A 16768-nucleotide genomic window follows, 5' to 3' on the forward strand; every position below is an offset into this window, starting at 1 on the left:
TTGTATGATTATGCTAATAAAGGTGTATTTATTACTTGCCTTAGGGTACTTTTATGGGTTGAATTGTGTCATTCCCAAAAAAGCTACATTGGAGTCCTAGCCCCAAGTACCTTTGACTGTGACCTTATGTGGAGATAGTGTATTTACAGAGGTAATTAAGTTAGAACGATGTTATTATGGTAGGTTTTAATCCAATATGACTGGTATCCTTATGAAAAGGGAAAATTTAGACATACAGATAGACATGCACACAGTGACATAATGTGAACATTAAGGCAGACATTGGAGTGATGTGATACAAGCCAACGGATACCAAAGATTGCCAGGAAATCACCAGAAGCTATGAGACAGGCATGAAACACATTCTTCCTTACAGGCTTCATATGGCAACAACCCTATTGATATCTTGAACTGAACTTCCAGCCACCAGACTTTGAGACCACAAATTTCTGTTGTTTAAGCCACTCAACTTGTGGTATTTCATTATAGGAGTCTCAGGAAACTAATACAGTAACCTCTTATGTTGCATAATTTAAAAACAAATCTTTATAAATGATTATCAAAGATGTGCTATATCCATCAGTGTAAACGCATCCTGGGGTAATGTAGGTGTATGTTATCACTTGTCAATGCTTGAGAGTCTTCCTTTCAATCCAAAAATTTTCTACTCTTACCTCACTCAAATGTTTTAATAGTCATACTGTTGGCATGCAGATACACAAGTTTCTTTTATGATCTTGGGGACAATATTTGGTAGAATAAATTGATAGTTTTGTGTGAAATCTTTTAGAGTCACCATCATCTCTGCCTTTCTTTCTCCTTTCTTTAAGGGATTAACACACCCTTGTAATATGTTTTTAAAGATTTTTAAGGTTTAAAAAGTGTTTAAACTTTATAATTTCTAAAAGGAAAACATCATCTGAATGAAAACCCTAAGAGCAAACCACTGTAAAATGTCTCAGTTGCATGTGGGGCAGAGGGGTAGGGATTATCTTCACAGCACCCCAGCTTTCTCCATGAGGTCAGAGGTACAGTGGTTTGTATTATTGTGACATCCAATAGGTGATCGAAGTTGCTTTTCCTTCAGCAAGGGCTTTATTTGTCAGAAGGGCATTATGCCTGACCTCCAAATTTGGCTGACAATTTACTGATGAGATTCATAACCTTTGGGTTACTCTGATATTTTGACATATTTGCTGGGTTCTGGGCCACATCCTGGAAGGCCACCATAACTTCTGGATCCTGCATGGCTGCGAGAACCTCTGGGTCACTAAGAATTTCGTTGAACCCAGGCATTCCTGCCATTCCAGGCATTCCCCCCCCCCCCCCCCCCCCCCGCCATTCCAGGCATGCCTCCAGGAAAATTACCAGGCATTCCCCCAGGAAAGCCACCTGGAAAAGAGCCATACTGAGCTCCTGATTGTCTCTGGCTCCTTCCTCCCTCTGGGCTCTCTCATGTTCTTCCTGAGCCTTCTCAACCCTTTCTATTCTTTCTTGATCTCTCGCTCTTCATGTTTTCGCTTATACTTTCTCCGATGTTCAGCAATTTTCTGGGTCCTCGGTTGAACTTCTTTCAACATTGCACTAGCATCTTCATCATAATCCAGTTTACAAGCAAAGTCAAGATCATGTGCTGCTTCTTCCCTATGGCCCAGAAGTCAGTGTGCTTTCCCTCACCACTTGTAAGGCTGAACTGAATCAGGATTTATTTCAATAGCTCTGTCACAGCCTCGGATGGCAGCATTTAGCTTCTGTAATTTGATGAAGACACTGGCTCTCTTGGCATACAGAGTGGCCAAGTGAGCATTCAGCTTGATGGCATCCGTGAACAAGTCAATGGCTTTTTGTAGTTCACCATCATTTAGGGCATCAATGGCAGACACTTTTTTTTTTTTTTTTATCATTTGCCTGATCCATCATTTCCTCGGTTATCTCTACATTTCCATCTCCCATTTCTTGAGGGGCATCAGTATCTGGTTCAATCACACCTTCATTGTCAATTTCTAGATCACTTTCCTCACTTGATGGTTCGTCTATCTTTATGTTTTCCTCCGTCTTCTTACTATCTGTTTTTTCTTCCTTGATATCGTCTTCTGATTTAGTTTTATGAGTAGCAGGTGGTATTTTACGCCCCCCCCCCCCCCATGCTCTCCACCCACTCCCGTAGGAAGCGCATTTCCTCGGTGTGCAGAACGCTCGGATCCTGCTTACACATTTTCACCAAGGCCCGAAGCTTGCTCGCTTTGTGGGGGTCTGTGGTCCAGAGGCGGCGGCGGGCGGTGGACGCACCTAAGGTTGTGGCCCGGTTCCAGGCGCAGGTACTAGCTCAGTGTGACCGTGTGGAAGGGGCTCTGCTTTTTTCTTAAGAGGTGTTTGGGTAGGACTCAGACGCTCTCATAATTTTGTAGAGGACAATTGTGGAAGGTGAATTGTTGAGGCCAAGGAAGAAAGACTAGCAATTTTGACGTGTCTAGTTCTATTTTTAGTTTTTTTCTTTCTTACAAGGATTTCACTGGTCAAATCAGACTTTTTCCTTTAGAAATTATTTTGCAGAATGGATTGCTGTCACTTTAACTCACTCTCCTTTGGGCCAAATCAGATTTGCTGAGCAAGATAATACAGTTATTTGTGCGTGCAGTAGTAAGGGAAAGAAGAATGAATGGCTTGTAACAGATGCTGTGTTACAAATGTCAGAGCTTTCAATGAGCCCACGACTTTAAAAGGTCATACCATTTTATAGTTATACATTTTAAGCTCAGTAATAAATACAGGGTACGTGCTGTACTTCCTACTTTAAATGGATTGGTTTCCCAATTTTCTGTGTCAAACGATGGCTTTACCATCTGCTGCTGTTTTATTGCATTCCTTCAAACCCAAGCCTTTCCTCTTTCCTAATGTGCTTGTTAACTTGCAGGAGGTGCCATCATCAAGACCTCACACTGTGGAGCTTTATAATATTTGTCCAACAGTGATATGACTGATTGATCTGGAACAGCCCTCAATGCCAGAAATACACTGGGAGAAGAATTATATGAATTCTAAGATCATTGTTAAGATTCTGGTCAGCATGACTTGGTAAGCAGATCATGCTGTAGTCCTTTTCTGCATATCAATTTGTTCAAAACTTGTTTGTTCAAAACAAAGTTCTTTTATTCAAAATTTCTATATCCTTACTTATTTTTGTGTACTTTATTTGTCATGAATTGAGAGAGGAATGTTATAATTTCCTACTGTGATTATAGATTTATTTTTGCATTTCTATCAGATTTTATATATTTTAAGACTTTACCTAATTTCATGATATATCTTGACTATGTGCTATATCACATGGAGCATCCTAAATACACTGCTCACTTGATATTTTGACCTTTAATTATAATATGTCTGATTACTATTACTTTTTACTTTTGTTTTTAAATGTTTTAATTAATTTTTTAATTGAGGTATAATTGATATATTAGTTTTTGGATACACTTTTTTTTTTTTGCCTTTGGAATCTTTTATTCAGATCTATTTTCACAATTACACAGCTGCAAGATTGCACTTGTTTTTCTTTTTCTTTTTTTTTTTTTTAATAAAATCCATTCTTATCCATAAAAATTTACTGGCTTCCCCTTGCCAATGGTGGAGCCAGCTTAAGCTGGGAGGGAGGTGACGTTTGTGTTCAGAGCATCTGGCCACCTTTCTTTTCCCTTTGGGTAGTTATCCTTTCTGGTTCTAGGATATTTATGAATCCATAATCTCTCTTTAGAATCACACTTTAATTTTTTTTTAAATATGATTTTTTTTTTAATTTTAACATTTATTTATTTTTGAGACAGAGAGAGACAGAGCATGAACAGGGGAGGGCCAGAGAGAGAGGGAGACACAGAATCTGAAACAGGCTCCAGGCTCTGAGCAGTCAGCACAGAGTCCGATGCGGGGCTCGAACTCACGGACTGTGAGATCATGACCTGAGCCGAAGTCGGATGATTAACCGACCGAGCCACCCAGGTGCCCCTACACTTTAATTTTTAAAAGCATTTAACATCTATGTATTTTTATTCGGAGTCATTTGGTTTGGCGTGTGTCTGGGACAGACAACTTATAGCTGGATTTAATAATGCAATATGACTTTCTACTTTTTTTTTTTTTTAATTTTTTTTTTAAACGTTTATTTATTTTTGGGACAGAGAGAGACAGAGCATGAACGGGGGAGGGGCAGAGAGAGAGGGAGACACAGAATCAGAAACAGGCTCCAGGCTCCGAGCCATCAGCCCAGAGCCTGACGCGGGGCTCGAACTCACGGACCGCGAGATCGTGACCTGGCTGAAGTCGGACGCTTAACCGACTGCGCCACCCAGGCGCCCCATGACTTTCTACTTTTGATGTTTATTTATTTTTGAGAGAGAGACAGAGTGTGAGCAGGGGAGGGGCAGAGAGAGAGGGAGACAATGAATCCAAAGCAGGCTCCAGACTCTGAGCTATCAGCACAGAGCCCTGTACAGGACTTGAAACCACAAACCACAAGATCATGACCTGAACCAGAGGTGGACAGTTAACCGACTGAGCCACCCAGGCGCCCTGACTTTCCACTTTTAATAGAGTAATTTACCTAGTTTGCCATGTATTGTCATTGTTGATATGTTTGGGATCATTTTTGCCATGTTACTTTGTAATGTATGTGTTTTATAGTCCAAATTATTTATTTTTTTTAATCTTCCCAATTTTCAGCTCTTGTTTTGATCAAGATATTTGTGTTCTGTTTTTCTCCTCTTATGGTTAGGAAATTATATTCTATTCCTCTGGACTCTAGAGGTTAATTTTTACTTTTTAAGGCATACACTTAAACATACATTTTTTTTATCAGCATATAAAATAAACCAGCAAATATATCCTTTCTGAAGAAAGCAGGGAATACTCTTTGTTTTATCTACCTCCTCCTCCTCCTGGTATCTCCCTCCCATGCTGAGATCATCTGAGATAATAGTTTCAGGCCATTTATTATTTAACATTAAAATTTATTTAGTTAATATTTTATTGATTTCATTGCTGATCTATTTTTTTTTGCCATTTCTTAGATTTTTTTTGTTTTTCTGACATTCACATATTGACCCCCACCCCCAGCTTTACTAAGGTATAATTGATAAATAAAAGTTATGTATATTTATGTATTTATTTAATAGTTTAAACTTTTTATTTCAAATAGTTTTAAGTTTACAGAAGATTTCCAAAGAAAATACAAAGATGTCTTGTATTCCCATCACGCTGGTTCCTCTAATGTTCCCTTCATACATAACCCTGGTCCATTTATCAACAATCCACTTATAACGTTGTTACAGTAAAATATACCTATTTAAAGTGTACAATGTGTTGTTTTGCTATACCACATATGTTTATGGAGGGCTTATAGGAGATAACATTTCTTTATCCTTGATAATCTGAAAATAAATTTAACTTTGCCTTCATATTTGAATAATATTTTGCCTGAAGAAAATTTCAGTTTCAAAATAATTTTCACTTAGAACTTTGAAGATATTTATCTAGTATCTTGTTGAATCTAGAGTTGATGTGACATGTGATACCAGCCCGATTCTTTTATTCAGTGAATAATCCCCCTGCCCTATCTTTCCTTTTACCTTTTTGACTTTATCCTTAAATTATACATAAATGTGGTTTAAACTTATATAAAAATGTATCCAGGTGTGAGACCTTTTTCATTCATCCTCTTTGGTCCTTCAGTTTTAAGGTCAGGATTTTTTTTTCAGCTATAAGAGTGTGTCTTCCATTATTTTCTTGATTTTTTTCTTGGTTCCTTTCTTTCTGGTCATTTCTTATGGAACTTTGGTACATGAAGGCTGGATCTTCTGGAGTTTTCCTCCATGTAGTTTACAATTTTTATATCTTTTATTTGTAAATAATTTCAAACTTATAGGAACATTGTAAGAACAGTACAAGGAACTGCTGCATATCCTCCAACCAGATTTAGAAACTGCTAACCTCTCACCACATTTACTTTACCATTCTCTCTCTCTTTATATGTGTATGATTTTTGGTGGGGAACATTTGAGACTAAGTTAGAGTTGGTTCTGTATTACCCCTAAACACTTTAGAGTGAGTTTCCTAAGAGCGAGGATATTCTCTTTTATAATCATGTTATAATGAATTAAAATAAGGGTTTTAACATTGATATACTAGTATTATCTAATTAAAAATTTTTATACATTTCATCTTTTTGTTCCTTTTGTGATATTTGGAATCATTAATTAATTAATTAATTAACTTATTTATTTATTTTTAAATTTTTTTTTCAACGTTTATTTATTTTGGGGACAGAGAGAGACAGAGCATGAACGGGGGAGGGGCAGAGAGAGAGGGAGACACAGAATCGGAAACAGGCTCCAGGCTCCGAGCCATCAGCCCAGAGCCTGACGCGGGGCTCGAACTCACGGACCGCGAGATCGTGACCTGGCTGAAGTCAGATGCTTAACTGACTGCGCCACCCAGGCACCCCTGGAATCATTAATTTTTAGTTGTGTTGATTCATTTTTTCCCAGCCTATTTTTTGTTTGTTTGTTTCTTTTGTTTTTGTTGAAGTATAGTTGACACACAATGTAACATTCGTTTCAGGTATACAACACAGTGATTTAACAGCTCTATACATTATGCTATGCTCACCACAAGTATAGCTACTGTCTGCAGCTCATCTATTGAGTTTTTATTTTGACAATCATTATTTTTCATTTGCAAGATCTGTAATTGGTTCTGTTTCATAGCCTGATCTTGTTTCATGGATAGTGTGTCTTTTCTTATTTCATTAAAATTATTAATTAAATTTCTTTTAAATTTACTTTATGTTCCCTCTAATATTTATTCTTACTGAATTCATGTGCTCATATTTCTTCTGTTCTTTAGTGCTTCTCTTTTATTGTGTTGTTAATATTTTGAGGATTCTTGGTTGTGTGCTCATCTTTTTGTATTTAAGAGTCCTTGTGGACACCCAGTAAATGCTGCTTCTGTTTACCACAGCTTGCTTCATTTATTGTGGGGAAGGGTGAGCCAGTGGCCATTATTCTGACTGTAATATTCTGTTTCTCATTGATGTTACCAGCTGCCAGTTACCTTGACTTTGCTTGGCAAGATTTGCATTCACATTAACTATTCTTGCCAGAGACAGATGATTTTGCTGTGTGTTGCATGGTGAAATAGTAGAAGGGGAGTTTGTGTCAGTTATCTATGGTTGTAGCAACACCAGAAACCTTTCTAAAATGTAGCAACTTGATATAATTGCACAGTTACTTAGTTGACCATTTTGTGGGTGGGCTAGGTAGCTCAACTGGGCTGGCTCTGTTTTTTTCTCTGATGTTCTAGTTTGTGCATCTGTGGCCAGCAGATAGTTCTGTGATTCTGGTGTTCTGCTGTCAGTTGGTGGGTTGGTTGGAGGCTGGCTGGTCTCAGATGGTCTCACTTACATGTCTGGCAGTTGGTTGAACTCCTTGGTTCTCCTCCATGAAGCTACTTTTTATTTCTTTAGCAAGCCATGCTAAAGAAATATGGTTTTCTCAGTTCTAAGTACAATAAGAGAAAAAGACTTTCAAGCCTTGTCTCCATCATATTTGCTAATGTTCCATTGGCCAAAGCAAGTCAGATGGCCAGCCCAGATTCAAGGAGTGAAATAGAGTTCACTTTTTGATGGAAGGAGTTTGAATATCACATTGCAGGGGTGTGAATGCAGAGAAAGGAAAGATTTGTCACCGTGATAGAGCAACCTGCCCCAGAGTTGCTGACCTATGTGGGTACACTAAATGTGGTTCTTCTAAAGTAACTCGAGTAGTTTCCCAGACTGTCATCTGCCATCAGTGCTTGCCATTACAGAGTTTGGAGTACACTTGGCATCTTTTCATCTTGTTTCAGCTTCTGGTTGTGTGTGTGTGCGTGTGTGTGTGTTGGGACCATGCTTTTCTTCATACTTCCAACTCCACCTGCTTTCTGTCTTTTAGGGCTTCATTGTTATTTCTAATATACTGAGGGTACTTGTTCTTATTCTCTAGACCTCATATGGACTTTTAAAGTTTTTATATTTAATTCATTTTTTAAATTTACATCCAAGTTAGTATATAGTGCAACAATGATTTCAGGAGTAGATTCCTTAATGCCCCTTACTCATTTAGCCCATTCCTCCTCCCATAACCCCCAGTGGACCTTTTAATTTTTTAAAATAAAATATTTAAAAAATCTAGGTGTATTTTAGGCAGGAATAGCACTTGGTCATATTCTTGGTTTGATTTCTTATTTGTATTACTTTTATTAACAGATTAATAAATTCAAAGTATGGAACTGAGTGCTTTTACTGATATATCACCTATTTCTACTGTCTTCTCTGAGATGACCACTTAAAGGGGTTGCCTAAGATGACTGTATTCCACCATGAAAATTTTGTCTTAATTAAAAAATTTTATCTGAATCAGTAGAGTTTTCTTTGGAAGAATAAAAGAGCAAAAATTGACCACTTTGAAAATTGCCATATTGGGGCACCTGGGTGGCTCAGTTGGTTAAGCGTCCGACTTCAGCTTAGGTCATGATCTCATGGTTTGTGAGTTTGAGCCCTGTGTTGGGCTTTATGCTGACAGGTCAGAGCCTGAAGCCTGCTTTGGATTCTGTCTCTCTCTCTCTCTCTCTCTCTCTCTCTCTCTGTCCCTCCCCCACTCATGTTCACTTGCTCTCTCTCTCTCAAAAATAAACATTAAAAAAATTTTTTTAGGGGCGCCTGGGTGGCGCAGTCGGTTAAGCGTCCGACTTCAGCCAGGTCACGATCTCGCGGTCCGTGAGTTCGAGCCCCGCGTCGGGCTCTGGGCTGATGGCTCAGAGCCTGGAGCCTGTTTCCGGTTCTGTGTCTCCCTCTCTCTCTGCCCCTCCCCCATTCATGCTCTGTCTCTCTCTGTCCCAAAAATAAATAAACGTTGAAAAAAAAATTTAAAAAAAATTTTTTTTTAAATGTCATATTGTGTGGAGTTGAAGAATGATTTGAAAATAATCAGCATTGAAAACCTTTTACATGTAGCTGCTTTTACCCTTGCTACCTAAAGTAAGTATTTTATAGAGGAAACATTTATTATTTTTATTTTTTATTCGTCATGTTAGCTATTGTAGTCTCCTCAGTTCTTAGGCTTAATATTAAAAGTCTCTCTCTTGAACATAGAGCCCTTTCAACATAAAATTGCTCTTTGAGAGTCAGCAAGGATTGAATTTGCCTGGAAAACTGCTATCCTATTGAAGAATAATGACAAAAAAGTTCAGCTTCTTTATTCACTTCACTGCATTCAAAAAATGGTGCTGTCACATAAATATGTTGGTTATTGAAACTATTTCCCACAGCGTGCACTTTTCCTGAAGAGTGCATGCTGGTCATTTTATTAGTTTCACTTGGTTTCTTAAACCCAGGAGAATGAGTGAATGAATGGATAAGAACAACAGTAGAGAAGTGTCTGAATCTTGAATTCTTCCCCTTTCATCGATACTTAAATATCCTCATGTGCTCATCCTTAAAGAACCTCTCTATATCCACCTCACTCTTCCAGCAGTTCTCTGTCCACAATTATGCTTCTGGACACAACTACACTCTGTCCATTTTCTCACCTCCCATCCTCTGCAATTAGACTTCTTCATCAGAATTCTATTAAGATAGCTGAGGTCACTCATCACCTCTTTGTGACTAAACTCAGTGGGAAAATTTCCATCTTCATTTATTCACCAAACATTTGTAGAGCTCCTATTGTGTTGTGAGCACTGTTCTAGGTGCTGGGATACAGTGTTGAGCAAGACAGATAAAATTCCTGGTGTCATGGAGCTCATGAATAAGAATATCAAGTACTGGTATGTGTTACAATGAAAATAAAATGAAAGGAGGTGGGGAGAGACATAGGAGAGAGAGAATGCTTGGACACTTGAATGATGAAAAGAGCCAGCTTAGCTTCATCTAAACCTAGAAGCAGTGAAAGGAGCCATTGTAGCTACTGCTGTGGTATCTCGTAGGAAGGCCATATGGAAGCTTGCCTGGAGACAGACTGTAGTGTTAGGAGATGAGGAGACAGGGCTGGTGATGCGGCTAGATTCTCCTTGAACAAGATATCCAAGGCCTAGGAGATGGTGAGGCAGAACAAATTTGGAAAGGTACATAAACAGCCCAATTGGGTAGCCATCATAATAGTAACTTATTATGGGTCTAATGCAGCAAAACAACTTGTCTTTTTATTCAATTATACACATTCAATTTTTATTCAATTATAGATATATCATTATAGTGTATTTAATATATATATATTAGCCTTATCAATAGTGTATGAGCTATATTTGATCTGTGGTTTTCACCATCACACCAATAATGCCCTTTGCTGAGGGGTTTGAAAGTCTTTGCCATAAAATTTCTAAGGGATTGTGACTGTTTATCAGACATTTAGTTTGTCATGGTGTTAGATTGACCAGGCAATTGCTCATGTTGGAATTTGTAGGTTATGATTTGATAAATTAGTTGACTGCTGCTACAGAGGGAGCCATTTGTGTTTGCCTTTTCTTTGATAATTCACTGGAAAACTGTGAATAATAATATTGCATATAAAAGAGACAAGGATGGATAAAGGTGTAAGAGAATAAATTTTCTCTGTAAGTAGCAAACAGCCATGAATCTCTTATTAAATTTTCCAGGCAGGGAGCCTGTCACTCTAAGCATGAGTTCTTATTGTAAGGAAAATTTAGACCAGTTATGGACTTACTGTTCTAAAGCACTCAAACAGAGTTGAAATGTTTTATAGCCTAGTCATATTTTTGCGGGGAGGGGATCAAGGGTAAAATAAAAAGCCATTAGTGAAATTTCTAAGCATACTAGTTCCTAGCTATAAGCAAGAAACCAAATTTGGTTGATTTGTGAAGAAAATTATTTATTCAACGGACACTGAGCTAGAGAACCAGCCTTGGGACTATTCAGATAGGAACAACATTCCAAATCATGCCGTGGAACCAGCTCAGTGGAGACATTGCTGTCATTGCTGCTAAGAACTACAGCCTGCACTGTTGACATCCCTAGCAATGGAGTCTGGAAGCTGCCATCAGCTCTGCTATCCCTGCTACCTGAAGAACTTGATTTTTGTGACAGCCACCTCTATTACCATAGATAATTTATTCCTTCTGTGTCTCACCTGACAAAGAGAACGATGCTGCTTTGGTCAGCAAGGGCCTGTTATGGGATTTGGTGGGTTTGGGGTACTTATGACATCCAAATTCATCCATTTTCCTCCATTCCAAATCTCAGTTTTGTTCTATCCTGATCAATGCTTTTACTTACACATAAGTGATCTCAGTGGGCTGACATTATAATTTTAGAAAGCTACAGGATCAAAGTTCGAGTTTGATTTTTAGTTTTCTCAGCCCTGCGGCTGAAAGCGATAAGACATTCTTTTAGCAGTCAGAGAAACTTGGGATTTCACTTCATGCCTCTAGCCATGAATTTGCGATTTCAGCTTGTCATTCTTCCCCTTTAAGCACTGTAGCACTGTTAGAAACAATGTCCACGCCCCACAGTTCTTGAATGCGTCATGCCTGTCATATACTCTTGTGGCTGGGCTATATGGTCCTCATTAACCCTGTCTTCAATGAAGACTTCTTTGAGGTGATGATTTGATAATTTGTGCCATGGGCTTCCATTCACATCTCTTAATACTGACTGGATTTTCATTGTTATTATTTCCTTTTTAAAAATGCTTATTTATTTTGAAGGAGCAAGAGAGAACATATGTGTGACTGGAGGAGGGACAGAGAGGGAGACAGAGAATTCCCAAGCAGTCTCCATGCTGTCAGTGCAGAGCCCAACATGGGGTGTGATCTAAGGAACCGTGAGATCATGACCTGAGCCAATATAAAAAGTTGGATGCTTAAGTGACTGAGCCATCCAAGCACCCCATTTTTTACTAACTAGGCCAGATATCCCATTCCCATTTTTTTCTGAGGGACCATTGCCTACAACTGCAACTGGAAGCAATTTATGTCACTTAGTGTTCCCTTAAATCAACTCTATACATTGTAAGCATAAAAACAAATTAATTATTAGGACATTCAGCTGTACAGAATCTTCAGGGCTGCAGAGCTAGGAACAATACTCCAGATAATGCCCCATAAGGACACCATTATTACTGCTGCTGAGACTGGGTACTGTAGTGTGCAAAGCTGACAGCAATAATAATGGACCTGGAATTAGGGTCACTAGAACTGCTGCCATTGCTACCCTAGGGATATTCTCATGCTCCATCTCTTGTCATTGCCAGACTGAATTGCTCACATTCTCCTTGTCTTTGCATTGCTGGTTCACAATTCAGAATTTACGGTGGATGCATCTGACTGGTAGAACTTAGGTCATGGGCTCATGTTTCAATTGTGAAGGCCACTAAGAAGGTGACTATCTGGCATTTTTTCCCCCTATAGTTTGTGGCAGGCTCTACCACCTACCAGTACTCATAAGTTGCAAGACCCCTAAAATGTAGGGAGTAATTGTGCTAAATACTATAATAAATTGGCTCTTTCAACACCCATTCCAATCCTCTTCTAGATAGTCTTTCTAGAAAGTGATGGGTTCCTAGTCTCTGTTGCCATTGTAGAGTACATATACAAGACTTGGATATAAATCCAACTCATGGCTGTGTGAGGGGAAATTGGACCTTCTGCAAGCATGGTTGTGAAGGTGTTTTGTTTTAGAATGGCTCTGGGGGACTTCTGGCGTTCAGAACCAAGGGTGCTAACTTGTGATTGGGGTTGTTAATGAAGTTTCTTACAACAGACCCACAGTGGAGCTATGCCTTTTCTCTCACTGTGTTGTCCTTGGCTCACTAACTCTGCCTGTGAGCCCCCAGGTCTTATTCTTTGTCTGTCTCAGGGATTCTATGAGCTGGCTAATAATTCTTCTTACATCCTTTTCTGCTAAAACTAGCTTGATTCAGTGCTATGATTTGCAAGTTAAAGCCCTGAGTAGTAGAAAGTTTAAGGTGACAGGTGGCCCCAAAGAATGATAAATAACCCCTATGTTAAAATATACATGTAAAGATTGGAGGTGTTGATCTTCACTCACTATTTTTTAAAATTATTATTATAATTTTTTAAAAATGTTTATTCACTATTTATAGGAAAACTGACTAGGGTACCTGGATGGCTCAGTCAGTTGAGCATCTGACTTTCGCTTAGTCATGGTCTCACAGTTCATGGGTTCAAGCCCCATGTTGAGTTCTGTACCAACCGCTTGGAGCCTGGAGCTTACTTCGGACTCTGTGTCTCCCTCTCTTTCTGCCCCTCCCTACTCATGTTCTGTCTCTCAAAAATAAATAATCATTAAATTTTTTTTAAAAAGTTATTAATATACTTGGATGTGTATGGTTGGTGATTTTGAGAGCAACGTGTTCTATTAGATTAAATCAATTTGTGAATTTCAGGTCTCAATCCATAGAGATTGGAGTATACATCAGAAGCACTGTAGATGCTGTGTCATTGTGATAATACTAATACATAGCATTTGTTGAGTGCTCACCAGGTAATGCTACATGGATTATTTTTGTAGTCTATAGAATAAACTTTTGAAATATTTGCTGTTGCCATCCATATCGTACAGATGAGGAAATTGAAGTTAGAATAGTTAAAATACTTTCCTAAGGTCACTCAGCTAGGTAGGCAGGAGTGGGATTTGGACCTATAGCTGTCTGATGTGGATTCCTCATTTATGCCATTAAGTAAAAACTGCCTCTTATTATGAATTTAGATTTACCTGCTCTGCTCAGAATTGCATAGAATTTGATGAGGAAGTTAAGATGGAAGATGCATATTTAACAAAGAATGCCAGAGAAACAACATGAGTGCTCCGTAGGGGAGTTATGGGCTCGAAGCTAATGAGTCTCCTGGATGGATCTCTTCTGTATAGGAATTAGGAAAATTTTCCTTAGGCAGGTGAATTATGCTCATTATGCTTGAAAGCCTTGATACCCCAAGTATGGTCCATGGACCAGCCGCATTGTCATCACTTGGGAGCTTGTTAGAAATGACTTTGTTTATGCAAGAATGAAATGGGAATAGCAAATGAAGGGAGTTGAGAGGCTTCCTCGATGAAGTCTTGTGTGTTATTGTATAGGAGAAGTTTTTATGTACTAATGGAGATATTTGTATGTCTAGGAAAGAGTGCAGTATAGACTTGATGTACAGTTAAGGTTTTTTTGTTTTTTTGTTTTTGTTTTTGTTTTTGGTTATTTACTTATTTTGAGAGAGACAGACACAGTGTGAGCAGGGGAGAGGCAGAGAGAGAGAGGGAGAGAGAATCCCAGGCAGGCTCCGTGCTGCCAGTGTAGAGCCCGATGCGGTGCTCAAACTCATGAACCATGAGATCATGTCCTGAGCTGAAATCAAGAGTCAGACACTTAACTGACTGAGCCACCCAGGCACCCCAAGTTTTTTCCTAATATATTTTCCTTTTGTTCTCTCTTTTTAATTATTTTATGTATAATATATGTATACCTATTTACTTAAGTGAAAAGTGAAAGATACTAACAGTTACCAAAGGACCTAGGTATGGGCCCAGGTTTCCTCACTGCTATCTTTTTAGCATTTACCATGCTCTTCCTTTATTCTTCCAAGCTTTGATAGTCCACATGGTATTATACAGCTTGCAAGGCACATGGTGCCTAAGAGATCGTTCAATCATAGGCATCACTGACTTGGAACAATATCTTACCTTCTTTGTTCCTCTTTGTCAAGACTCCAGGCATGGACTTTCCTCTCAAAGATTCCCCCAGATCCCTTAAATTTAGGAGGCACTTGCCTGTCACAGATGCAGTTGTGAGAAAAAACCCAGTAAGGTTTCCTCCTGGAACCAAAAAGCTTTCTGCAGTCCAGGGTTTTTATAGCCCTAACCAGATGTTTGTCCAGACCCATCAAGTCTTGGCACCCCTGTTCTTGGGAAAGGACTAAGGCTATTTCACCAATGAATAAGTTCTGAATGAGGGAAGTTTCCAGCTGTATTTCCAGAAAGAATGTTTAATGAAGACAACTGCTGTTTCTGAATGGCCTATTCTACTAATTGTTCTTAAGGCTATAGCTTCCTGATGTACACTTCTGAGGCACTAAATATGCAAATAAAGCATTTAAAATGATAAAACCCTTATCATTTATGAGGATATATCCCAATTTCCATGTTTTAATTTATTTTATTAAATTTTTTGGAATGATTCATCAAGATTCATTATTTTAATTACTTTTATTTTCCTCTTTTTCCCAAATCCGTGGGGAAATCTACAGCCCTTTACTTGAGTAGACATGGTTGAGAAGGTTTCTCCAGTCTCATATCTGAAAAGCAAAACAAAATAAAATAAGTATAAAGTTGATGTTGAGCTTAATTGAACCATGTCGTATTGACCATTCCAGGATCTTGCTCCTGCCTCTCCCTCAGCCCCACCTCTCATCCCTTTCTTCCTCATGTCCCATTCTCAGCTCTACTGAAATAGATACCCCTAACATGCCAAATTGTTGTATAGCTCTTCCTCTCACTTCTTTTTCTTCGTAAAATGCCAGTCTTCCTATTGTCCCCATTTTGAATGCCTTCTCATTTTCGAAGATGCATCCCATTTTATTACTGAATATAGCCTTCCTAATTTCCCTATAGAAAACTGACTTTGGTGCCTACCCTGTACCCAAATGGCCCAGAAAACAATTTTTATGTGGATAATGAGTAAATAGTGTCAAAGAATGAAACAATGAAAAGCAAAGAACCAAGAAGATTTCTTAACTCTTAAATCAGTGAGTCAGGACTAGAAAATGTGAGGCAAGGATTTTTTTTTTCTCGCACATATTTATGTCCTATTTGTGTATTGAAGACTCTTTGGTATGGAATCCATGACTTACTCATGTTTGTATATCCGTTGTACTCTCCAGTGACAATTTTGATCATCTGTTTGATGATGCTATTTTTAGATCAAATAATGATTTCATTGAAAAAATTTACTTCATTGGCTTAGGACATTCATCATGACCTTAGATTCCTGAACTGTACTGCTTTTATTGAGTGTCTGAGAAGATTTATTTTATATAAAGTTTCTTTATAAATTTTCTTCAAATGTCAGATTAAAAGTGCACATTTGCTCCTGAATGTTTATCTTGTTCTTCACTGATGATCAATTTAGAATGTGTCTGTTCAGGCAAGAATAAACAGAGCAAACGATCTCTTTTTCCCATATGAGCTCTTGAATTTCACTTTTCCCTAGAATGAAAATTGCTTCTTGCCATTAGAGGATTTTTTATACTGTCATCTTAAAAATGGATTTTCTTTTATCAAACCAATAACCTTTGTTTTCACTTATGCGAAACTTTGAGATCAGCTTCCACAGATTCTGTTTTGTGGTGAGTGCTATCAGTGGAAGGATGTAATTTGTCATGTCTTAGACTGAGGAGTACCTTTTCCTTCTTATAGCAAGTAAGAAAAATAAGCTCTTCTCTATCCAAATAAGACAGATATACTTGGGACACTTATTTTTGCCTGTGATTTTCTGATCTTGAATCACTGGTTTAAGAATTTAAGAATCTTCTTGGTTCTTTCCTTCTTATTATTTCACAGCTCTGTCACTGCTTACTCAATACCCATGTAAAGATTGTTTTATGGGCACTGTGAGAACTGAGTAAAATTGGAAAAGTCTGTCTGTAACGTTATCTTTTGTGTTTTCCTTTCTTCTGAGCTTGACCAAAGATTTAAACTCCTTATACCCTGATAACTCAG

At 38.3% G+C, this 16768-nt stretch overlaps 1 pseudogene; it reads right to left on the minus strand.

The window, feature by feature from the left end:
- Nucleotides 1–1082: 1082 nt before the first annotated feature.
- On the minus strand, nucleotides 1083–15588 carry LOC124508318 (hsc70-interacting protein-like; annotated as a pseudogene).
- Between the last annotated feature and the right edge of the window lie 1180 nt (nucleotides 15589–16768).

The sequence above is a fragment of the Lynx rufus genome, unplaced genomic scaffold (genome assembly GCF_022079265.1).
Source record: "Lynx rufus isolate CCGP_SWC_20201006 ecotype Redwood Valley unplaced genomic scaffold, mLynRuf1.p SCAF_13, whole genome shotgun sequence".
Taxonomy (NCBI): domain Eukaryota; kingdom Metazoa; phylum Chordata; class Mammalia; order Carnivora; family Felidae; genus Lynx; species Lynx rufus.